The sequence below is a fragment of the Phyllostomus discolor genome, chromosome 2, assembly GCF_004126475.2.
Source record: "Phyllostomus discolor isolate MPI-MPIP mPhyDis1 chromosome 2, mPhyDis1.pri.v3, whole genome shotgun sequence".
Lineage (NCBI taxonomy): Eukaryota > Metazoa > Chordata > Mammalia > Chiroptera > Phyllostomidae > Phyllostomus > Phyllostomus discolor.
Window position 1 is genome coordinate 203272401 of NC_040904.2, and position 11317 is coordinate 203283717.

An 11317-nucleotide genomic window follows, 5' to 3' on the forward strand; every position below is an offset into this window, starting at 1 on the left:
TCAAGGATAGAATCTAGATTTGACCTCAAAGTATATGTTGCACAACAGACGTATATTCAAAGGACTTTGCTTCTGTGATGATCTGCTCTTCCTACTTTCCTCTTTGGAAATCGCCAAATTTCCCTCTGCTGGATTGTTCCTTCAGCATAAAAACACACTACAGTAACTTCCCTCTCAGAACACAGAAAACAAACCTGCCTTGATCTTCTATCCCTCTTGAGCTGTTTTCCCGCTTACCTGTTTTTATAGCAAAACTTCTTGAAAGAGTTGCCTATATGTACCACCTCCACTTCCTTGTTTTTCGTTTCTTGTTGAATCTCCTTTAATTAGGCTTTCTTCCCCCTGTCATTTTCATAAAAATCAGCAATGACTCCCTTGGCTCCATCCGTATGTTGCAAGATTTCTTGGCAGCACCGTATAGAGCTGATCTTCCCCCTTTGGGGAGCACTTCTTCGGTAGCTTCTGAGACATCACACTCTCTTGTTTTTTTCCTGCCCCCCTCTGGCTCCTTCTCAGGCCCCTTGCTGGACTCTTCCCCTCTGCACACTGCCAGGGCTCAGTCCTGGACCATCTCTATTTTTGTAAATATGATATATTAATTCCCTTGGCAATTTAATCTATTCCCGTGATGTGATGGTTAATTTTATGTGTCAAGTTGGTGCCAAGTTTTTTGTTGTTGTTTTTTTTTTTTTTTGGTCAAATTCCAGTTTCGATGTTGCTATGAAGGTATTTTCCCATGTGATTAACATTGAAATCTGTAGATTTTGAGTAGGGTAGATTCCCTCTGTGATGTGAGTGGGCTTCATCCAATCAGTGCAGGCTTTGTGGATGAAAAAGGGGCCACCTGCTCAACCAGACAAGGTCAGGAGAGGCCTGCATGGCGGACTTCACAAACTCAGAGACTGAAAATAACCACCCACAGGATGGTCTGAACATAAAAATTCCTGAGTAAAGGTGAGTCATGGCGGGTAGTCACGTCCCAGGCCAGAAGCCTCCTTGACAAAAGTCAGTCTTTAAGAAAGTGAGCCTGCCTGTTATCTTTTTGCATCTGAGATAACATGCCTTTGGAACGTCAGAGTAATCTCCTCTTTGCAGGGCACTCGGGGCACAATCTGCCACGAGAGCGTGAGGTTGCAGAACACCGCATTGTTATGCTGTTGCCCAAATACCATCTCCGTGCGCTAGAAATGTCAGCTGTCCCCTGCCCACTAGTGTAAAAGAAATGCGTGTCTCTCCGTTTTACTGTCTACCCAGTCTCAGAGATTTCCCAGCTTGGCTTTCTCCTGCCTCCCTAACCCACCATCAGTGGATTTAATGTAACTCCCCTTAGTTTCCCCCTGTAGTTCTTGTGTATAAAACAAGCTGTAAAGCAGCCATTCTCCCGAGCATTTTCTCAATCTGTTGAGATTTTGCTTCTGGACAAATTGCTGTCAGTTTCGTTCAAATAAACTCTTATAAGAGTTTTTTGTAGGCTGGGTGTTCTTTTGTTGACAGCCTTAAGAGAAACGATTGAGGTTCCCCAAAGGGGAAGGAATTAAGCCTCCGGACTGCCTAAGACTCAAGATTGCAACATTAAGATTGCTGGACTTTCCAGCCTGCTGGCCGGCCCTGTAGTTTCAGGCTTGCCAGCCCCATAGTGCTGTAAGCCAATTATAAAAATCTTTATCTATATATATAGATATATCCTATTGTTTTTTAAATAGATAACCCTCATTGACATACCTGGAAGTAAATATCTTTTGCATTTGACTCCCAAGTTTTTATTTCTAGCCTTGACTTCTTCCCTGAACTCCAGATGTTGCCTGTCCACCATCTCCATTTGGTAACAATAGGTCCCCGAAACCACACTATGGATTTGTCCCAAACTATTGCTTTCCATCTCTTCCATTCCCATCTTTTCTCCTCCTCCCCAAATGTTTCCCCTTGTCATTAAAAAGTGTCCCCATTTATTCACCAGAACTCTGGAGTCATCATTAATTCTACTTTTTTTTTTTTTGCATCCTTCATTCCATCCATCTGCAGAACATATTTGCTTTACCTTCAAATAATATATCGTCTCACCTCACTAATCCAAGCCTTCGTAATCTCTAGCTTGGACCACCACTGTAACTTCCTAACCAGTTATGTTTCTCCACTCTAAGTCTCAGCCCCCTTAGTCAATTCTCCCCACAGCAGAGCAGTGCTTTTAAAATACAAAATAGATCAGTCCTCTCTCATGACGCTTTGGCTTCTTATCACATTGAGAATGACATCCAAAGACATAACTATGGCCTTTGGGATCTGACCCCTGGCTTATTCCTCTGATCTTACTGTCTGCTACTTTATCCCTCACTCGCTGAACTTCAGACGCATTGGTTCCCTTGAAGGTCCTTGGACAAGTCAAAGAAAACAGGCCCTCAGTTTAGGGCTTGGGCCCTTTCTGTTTCCTCTGCTTGTAAAGGTCCCTTCAATATTCTCACGGCTCCCTCCCTCACTGTACTGTGGTCTCTGCGCAAGCACCATATTCTTACATCTTTCTTGGCCCGTGTCAGGGAGGGAAAATTTCTCCTCTACTCTTGCAGAGTCTTCTAGCTGGTTTAAGAATGAAATTAAGATGTGACAAGCTAATGGGAGACAATCAAGTTTAATTTCATATTTACAGTGGCCCCATAAAAAATGAGGCCCAAAGACAATCGGGCAATTGAGGCTTATATGCCATCCGGAGCTAAAGAGAAGGGATAGGCACCGGGACTTCATGTGGGAATGAAAGAACAAATGTTTGCTGTGACGTGCAAAGACAATGGGACACAGAGAGGACTTTGAATAAGCAGGCTTTGCTCAGGGAGGGAAGACAGTTCAGGCCGGGGGTATGACATAAGCCCAGACAAGAGGGTGAGATGTGTGACCAGAACAAATGCTGCATCACGGAAGATGTGGGAGATGAGGAACTTCTTCCATTAACCAGCAACTAAATAGAACTAAGGAGTGGTCTCTATTTTGTAACAAGGGTGAGGCCTCTGGGCCCTTAGTGGTGGCAAGAAGGACTTCAAATAAAAGTGAAGGTTTTAAAAAAATGGTGATTTTTTTTTTTACTTAAAAAATAACTACCTGAAGCGACTCTAGGGATTTGTACTGTCATTTGCTCATTTATGAATAGTCTGAAGTTAAAATACCTTACCTAGCCTTTTCTGGTATACTTTTAGAAAATATTAACTCCGGTGACTCTGACCTGTCTGTCATACAGGGAGGGTTCTTAGAAATCAATCCTTATTACTTGCTTTTAGTACTTTATTTCAGGTTAAATGATTTTAAAGTCCCTCTCCAAAGACATACTTTTGAAATAAGCTGTAGTTTCTATGTATTTTCAAGAAGGAGGAGTTTATGATCCAGGTTCACGGGCTGTTATTGTATAGATTAAATGACCTAAGGCCTATAAAATAGTTAATACAGAAATTGTTTTCTCCCAGCTTTCTTTCTGGCACATTTTTCGTCCTTTGCTCCTTAGTTCACATTGTTTCCTGAACACCTGTGTGCTAGCCCCATCCTCTGTTCTAAGGACCCCAATCAGGTGAGGCATGCTCCCACGGAAATGCACGGTGGTTATCATGCAAAGAGTGTCAGTTGTGTGTGTGTGTGTGTGTGTGTGTGTGTGCATTCAAAAGCTGAGAGGATTGGAAGTTCAAAAAAGTGGATTGTGTGTGTCTGCCAGGTCACAGGTGTGATTTCTTAAAGCCATAAGAACCTGTTCACCTGAGTGAGCTTCAGCCCGGCAGTAGGCAGACAAAGACGAGGGGAAGGCATTATTCAGAAAATACTCATAGCTAGCTATATGTACAAGATGCTGAGTGAGAGTATGACTGAGAGCAGGGAAATATGCTCACTTCTTTTCAGGATTAGTCAGGGTGGGCTAGATGTTTTCTTTTAAAAGCCTGATAACTAACTTCCTCCAGGCTAATTAATACATTACCTCAGGGCAATGGGTCCCCAACTTTGCTGCCCACTAGAATCACCCAAGGAGTTAAAAAAAAACAAACAAAACCACAACCCAGATGCCCAGGTCGCACCCCATACCTATTACAACAGAATAGCTGGGGGTGGGAGGCAGGCGCCAGCATTTCTAAAGATCTGTGATTACCACGGGCGGTAAGCAAAGTTCTGGAGTCACTGCCTCAGGGCATAGTCCAGTTTTGTTCACTTAAAACACACTCTTATTTTGGGTTCTAGTTTCAAATACTCCTTAAATTGTTTTTGCTCTTTTCTTGGGTTGGGGGCGCTATGAGCAGGAAGAGGATGTGGCGTCACCCAATTAGGGGATCCTAGTTAGCTAAGCCATTGGCGTAGGTTGCCAGCGCTGCACGAGGAGTGGATTTTTGCTTTGTCATTCTGACTCTGGCTCTCGGCCCACCCGTTCAGCTCAGACGAGGGCGTGGCTTCTCGTAGCCACTAGGACTCAGCAGCCCATTCCCCTGTTTGCTTCAGTCCCGCATTGCATCCGAGCCGAAGGCGTGGGGAACCTGAAGAAGAGCCTGAAGCCTTGGGCTCACTGAGCGTTCAGGCCGTGAGCTCGCCCGGGACGTGAACCTCCGCCTGCCCGGTGCGTGGTGAATGCAGGGGAAGGGGAGACGTTGTAAGGCGTGTCTGAGCGGGGGTGAGGCTTTTCTGAGGCAAGTGAGCTTCTTTGCAGCTTTCATTGTTTCGTCTGGGTTGGTGAAAGCTTAGCATGTGGTAGGTGATACCGGCCCCCTGGTGGTTTCTTTTCTCTAGCTCTTTGTAGAGACAGTTTCCTCGCAAAATTATCCGGGAAAATGGGTTTTCGTATCGTTTCTTGGTGCACGAGTCTTGAAATGTAGGTGGTGAAATGGATTGACAGATCCTGGACAGCATTAAGAGAGTGTAACAATTTAAGGATGCCTTTTAAGGAGTTTTCACACCATTGAATCCTCAGAAATCCTGAAACGTGGGCAAATTATATGTATTTCCATGTTCAGGGCTCAGAATCATATGACTTGCCCCAGGCAATTAACCGGGACAGCTAAGAGTGGAACCAGCGCTTTTATCGGACTGTATCAGGTATTACAGGAGAGCGGATAAAGTCGTGCACCACATTTCCTGAATGTGAATACTGGGTCTGCGGTTGACCAGTTGCGTGACCTTGGGCAAATTAGCTTTTGTGCCTCAGTTTCCCTATCTGTGAAAGGGACCTGATAGGCCCCACTTCGAAAAGGTAGTTGTGAAGATTGTGTTCATATATGCAAAACACTACAGAAGTGTTAGCTGCTGTTACCATTATTATCAAACAACTATACTTTTGAGTGGTGGTCTGGTTTTTGTCTCATAAATGGACCTGATGTCAGAGTAACTGGAGCTATTTTTGATTGTCACTGACTCATTCCGAGTTCACCTGTAAAACTGGACCATAAGGCCCCCTATGTCGTGTAGGGTGTTATTGTATTGCTTCAAGGTTCTTAAATAGATAACTCTAGGTGGGCAGAGTGTTTGTAATTTTGCCCCATGGGTTCAAATGTCAAAGAAACATTAGAAGTTGGATTTTGGCATTCTGTACGCATGCAGTATTCAAAGGAAGATTAAGTTAGGAGGTGTTCTATAAAAGCTGAGACCATCGTTCCTTAAGCCTCTTTCTTGAGGCTTTCCCGAATTCCGAAATTACTGGGAAAGGCGGAGGTGTAAGTTTAGCGAGACTTGCCACGCTTTGAGTCTGGACGGATCTCTGGCGTTTTGACCTCGTGTCTCCGGCTTCCGCGCAGTGGACCGGGCCCAGGGTCCGAGCCTGAGCGCAGGCCTAGGTCGCTGTGAGGGCTGGGGCGGGTGGCGCTATTCTGCGGCGAGGCGGCAAGTGCGGGTGGCCTGGGGGCGCGCCCTTGGGACGCGGAAGCCCCGCCCCCGCCCCCGCCCCCGGCGCGTACTTCCCGCCGCGGCTCTGGGCGGAGAGCCTGACCCGCTCCCCTCTCTGCTTCTGTGCCACAGAGGACGGGCCGGGCCTCGAGCGAGCGCTGGCCGAGCAGACCTCGGAGACCAACGTACCCGTGGTGTTTGTGAAACGGAGAAAGCTAGGCGGCTATGGTCCAACCCTGAAGGTAGGTGGGAGTCGTGAACGTTTCTTTTCGCCCGCCTGAGCTGGGAGTGAGCCCACCGTGGTCGCAGACCAACTTTCAAAGCCAGGGTGGATGGACGTGAACGAACCTTCAGAGGGACCCAGCCCATCCTTAGAACAAGACCAAGAAACGCACAGGGGCTAGGTCACGTGTTAGTCCAAGGTGATGAAACGTTGGGTAAATGTCTGAACTGGGGAAGGGTGTGTGTAACTATTTTCATTTTTTAAAACGAGCTGTTGAGTGTCCTTTTCCTCCTCTTGTCCATTCCTCCTTCCCTCCCAGTAATCTACATAACTTGAAAACTTCTAGAAGTGTAAACTTGTTTGAGGAAGTACTGAGAAAAGGGGATCAGGAAATGCTTATCTTTGTTGGTCTCTATCTATCTTCCTTTTCATTCTCTGGGAGGGAAACCCAGAAACCCTAGGTGTAGGGGAGAGCCACCAGGAAGTTCCTGGAGTGGGTTTATTTCTCTTCAGGTGTCTTTTTTTTGTAACCCAGGGTTAACACTTGGGTGGAGGGAAGAGGGAGAAAGGTTTCCATTGACTGCTCCATCCCCTGAGGGGTGAATGGGTCATGGCCTGGGGCACTGGCAGAATGCCAAGAGGCTGGCAGCCCGTTTAGGGGGCTGTAGTTTCATGGATGAGCTACATCAGGTCTGGTTGGTTACCAGGTTAGAAAGCCTCATAATCCCATCAGCTTGATACTTCTTTGATTTCTGCTAATTATTTTTTTTTGTCATTGTCTGTTTGTGGCTTATGTAATTTTTAAGAAATGGAACTCATACTTGAACATTTCCTTCTGAGAAAGTAAACTTGAGGCCTCAGTTACTTGTAAAGTCTATTTAGATGTGTGCCTCTTTAGGAAGGATATTAGCAACTGATTTGCATTTTTATTTATTGCCTTTTTTTCTAAAAGACTTTTATTTACGTTCTTGAAAAATGGGCATAGGAAATGGAGGTAGACTTCAAAGACAATAGCAAGTTAATGGAAAATAAAGAGCTAATAAGGCTTTTGGCTTGATTTAAAATGATTGTGTTACTCAGACCTTTAGTTTGCAGGGAAAATAAGACAAAGATCTATTAATATTCCTTCCTGTCTGATTGATCTCTGTGTTCCACCTGTGTCATAAAATTGCACTTAAAAGGTATTTGATCTTTATATAAATTCTACAGACCGTCCTGGTTTTAACTTCAGCGGGAGTAAAAAGAATGACTGTTTATGAGCTTTGGACCCATTTTATTGATATGATCTGATGTTTTCAATTCCATGTGATCGCAGGTCATTCCAACCATTTGGGGAAGTGCAATTTCATGAATGGCACTCACCATCAACTTATAATTAGATCATTTGGCACATCTCTTTTAAGTAGACTTACCATTCAGCTTTGTATCATTTGGTTTATTTTTGGTTTTTAGTGAGTACTAAGGAATGGAGGAAGAGACTACTGGTAAGAACTACTGGTTTGAAATGTTTGTGAATTTCTAGCCAAATATTGCCCATATTTGGGGCTAAATGGTGGGTTCTGAAATTCTTTAGGGAATATTGGGTTTGAGTGGAGAAAGGCATTTATTTAGTGGAGAATTGAGTGCTTATAGGATTAGTGTTAAAATCTTGAGGTCCACACGTTTAAAAAGGTTAAGATTTCATACTCTGATTGTAGCACAGATTATGGAGAGGGGACTTTTTTAAAAAAAGTCTGCTTCTCCTTTCTCCTCATCTCTTTGTCTCCCTTCCCCCTCAATAAATAACAGCAGCAACAACAGAGCTCACCTTGCTTTTAATGCACTTATTGTAGGAGATATGGGAGTGAGAATCCTATTGGAAGAAACTGATGAGCTTAGATGACACTTTCCAAAAGTGTTACAAAAAACTGTGGTCTGTGGACCACTGCACCAAATCCTCTGGAGTGCTTATTAAACATGCGTGCCTGGGCTGTACCTGAGGCCTGGCTGAGTAAACCCTCTGCAAGGGGCTAGAATCTGCCTGTATGTATGTATGTATGTATGTATTTAGCAAGCCCCCTTAGGTCATTGTTATCAATAACCAAATTTGGGACTTACTTTAATGCATAAGGTAGTTTGGTCAGGATTAGTTGGTAAATAGTTAGAAGTGGGGAAAGCCAAGGACTACTCTTGACACCCAAAATGCAATAGTTAGAAGATAGCAAATGACAACTCAGTAGGGAACAATTTATACCTGACTAGAAAAATAGGGAAATATGCTAGGACTTGTATGTTGATGTGTAAAATTGGAATTGGAGAGCTACTAAGTTCAGAGAACTATAAATGGCACTCCTATTGCTCCAGGACACCTGGCTTTCATGAACATTTTAGTTCTTAAGGGCAGGATTGCAAGTATTCTTTATAGGGAACCCAGTATGTAAATCAGTACCTCCAGGATTCCAGAGTGTTGAAACCACTCTGGTGAAATAGAGAAAAGCAAAGTGAATGAAAAAGTGCTTATAGGAATACTAAGTTCTGGACTTACTTAGACTTAAGCAGTTTGGGGAACTAGTTTTGGGAGATAAGGCTAAAACTGGCAACGTGGGAGTTCATTTCTTCAAAGCAATAATGGGAGAGATGACAGACACACATCAGTGCACGATGAACAATCCAGGTGCATTGCGGAGACAGTTGTGGGAGGAGCTCAGACGTGATCCTGTAGCAGTCAGGTAGCCCCGTGTTCCAGCCTTGAGGTGGGGTGGGCATTGAAACAAAGGCAGGTGGTCTCCTTTTTCCAAGTCTAACTTCTGCAGTTTCCAGAAACCAGACTCTTAACTGAACAGACACCAGGAGATGAGTGGGAATTTAGTAACTCTCCAGCCATTCCCTTTCTCTCTTAATATTGTACCAAAACTGGCAGAAAACTTTATTTCTTCAGATTCTTTCCTCTGAGACATTTCCATGTGGGATCTGTCCCTTCTTCTTTCCCTCCCAGGACACCTAAATAACTTAAAAACTTTTAGAAGAAGTGTAAACTTGTTGGTTTGAGGAAGCACTGAGAAAAGGGGACCAGGATATGCTTACCTTTGTTGGTCTGTAACTTCCTTTTAATTCTCTGGGAGGGAAACCCAGAAACCCTAGGTGCTGGGGGGAGAGCCACCAGGAAGTTCCTGGAGTGGGTTTATTTCTCTTCAGGTGTCTCTCTTGTAGCCCAGAGTCAACAGTTGGGTGCAGGGAAAAGAGAGAAGTGTCCCCTTGGCTGGTGGCAAGTGTGGTGGCACTCCTACCACAGGACTGTCCGCTGAAGGGTGGTGATGAGCAGTGTCCCTGCCTCTGGCCTACTTAAGGTTGAGGTCTGAGGAGAATCTAAGGACTGCTTTGAAGATGAGGGACTCGAACAGGCTCTGATTTACTTAAAAATAAGGAAAGCATCAAGACTAACACAATTTAAAGGGGGCATAGATGGTTAAGTCTGCAAATGAATTTATCTGGTGCTGATCATATATAGTCAGAGTTTTACTGGTTGTGAATCCATGTTGAGACCCAGTGCCCCCTCCTCCCACTGTAACCCAGTGAGAACCCAAACCATTTTCTGCTGTGTAGCTGTTCTTTTACAGTACGTCACGATTCTGGTGGTCCGGGGCTCAGATTTCCTGGCGCCTGTCCTGTCTGTTCACTTACCAGGGCCTGTTTCCCATGTACGTGCACCTCTATTAGCTTTGCTCAGGCTACTTCAGCTGCTCACATCCTCTTGCTCAAACCATTTCATCAGTCTCTAACTTGCTTCCCACTTCTGATCTCTTTCTCTTTCCGGTGCATCAGCTGACAGAATCACCTTTCTGATTGCTTCTCTGCTGCCCGCAGATCTGCATCCGTGCTCACATGCACATCCCTTAGTTTGGTCTTCTGTGGCCTCAGGGATTGCGGCCCCACCTACTTCTCTGGTTACCTTCTGCTCTGCTCCCTTACCTACAGGAAGCTCCTGGCAATGCTGTTACAGGTAGAGTCCCTCAAATTTCCCTTTTTCATTCTGCTCTTTATTTCATTTCCTGAGTTCCTCCTGCTCAAACTCACTTTTCCCATGGCCTGTTTTAGAGTACAAGGCCAGAGTTGCCCGTACTTTCCCCCCTCTGTCCTCCCACAGCACTTCCATAAATTCTCCTCTGTGGAAAAGGAGGGAGCCCGCCAATGATTTTTTTTTTTTTTGGCTTCTATATCAAAAGTAGAGCATTAGTTGTATTCTTTGTGCCTGTGATCCCAGGTCTATATTAGATGGAGCTCAGCAAATATTTAAGACATGCCTATTTAATGATAATAGCTATCGTTTATTGAATGCCTTACTATGCAAAAGACTCAACACTGTAATACTTACTTGATTAAATCCTGACAGTAGTCTTATGTAGGAGGTGAGTTATTACCCAGTTTTACATATGAGAAAATGGGCCCTGAGAATTTAAGGAACATGCCCAGTACACAGTAATTAAGTGGCAGAGCCAGGAATGGACCTAGGCCTGTCTATAAAGTTCACTCAGATATACTCACACTTCTGGCACTTGGCTTTGTGTTGTTGCCATTGGGATCCACGCCTGATCTCCCGAGTGTGGTGGGTGCTCATGATTCAGGGCTGACTCCGTGCAGATCTTGGTATTCCTAGCATAGCTCCGGCCACTTGGAATTCATTCATTAGATGCTTGCTGAGTGGAACTGCATTCCTCTGTGCCTACTAAATTTAGCTTCCTTTAGGACAGAGATGATTTAGTTTTATATCTTCTCTGTTTTAACAACTAGTATGCATTCGGTTAGTATTTGTGGAACGGACGGACCACGCCTATAGGAGACTCACTGAAGTGAGGTGTTTAGCTACAAGATGCCGATTTTGTGAAGGTGGGCAGTCTTTGTCAGAGACCAAGCCCTCAGATGTTCAGGAGAGAGTCTGGGAAGCATGTGAAGCAGTTTAGCATTTCGAAGAGCTGTACGATGGTCTTGTTGTCCGCCTTCAGCTGCCTGAGCACGTGTGTCCAGGTCAGTGGAGAAGCAAGTCAGATCACGTCTACTTCGCTGTGATTTATGGAGTACCTGTGTTCCCGACATTGAGCTAGGCACTCTGTTATCTCTCACACCAGTCTGTGGGGCAGTGTGTGTACGTTAGAATGCATCTGTCTGCAGTGTTCGTACATGATTTTTTTATTGAGAGTCACAACCTGGCAGAGAACACATTCACTAGACCCATTTCACAACAGAGGAAATTCACACTGAAGAAAACAAGTGGAAACTGATACAGTT

General features: G+C 44.6%; 1 protein-coding gene across 2 annotated transcripts in view; it reads left to right on the top strand.

The window, feature by feature from the left end:
- The first annotated feature begins 4297 nt into the window (after window positions 1-4297).
- The window catches only part of TXNRD1 (thioredoxin reductase 1), a 53161-nt gene continuing 46141 nt past the window's right edge, over window positions 4298-11317 (top strand). Inside the window, exons 1-2 of one of the 2 annotated variants that reach the window (XM_028532377.2) lie at window positions 4298-4573; window positions 5965-6074. The gene's annotated coding sequence lies outside the window, so the exon portion shown is untranslated. Of the gene's footprint in view, window positions 4581-5964; window positions 6075-11317 lie in introns of both variants that reach the window. The other variant, XM_036019515.1, reaches the window with a different exon arrangement.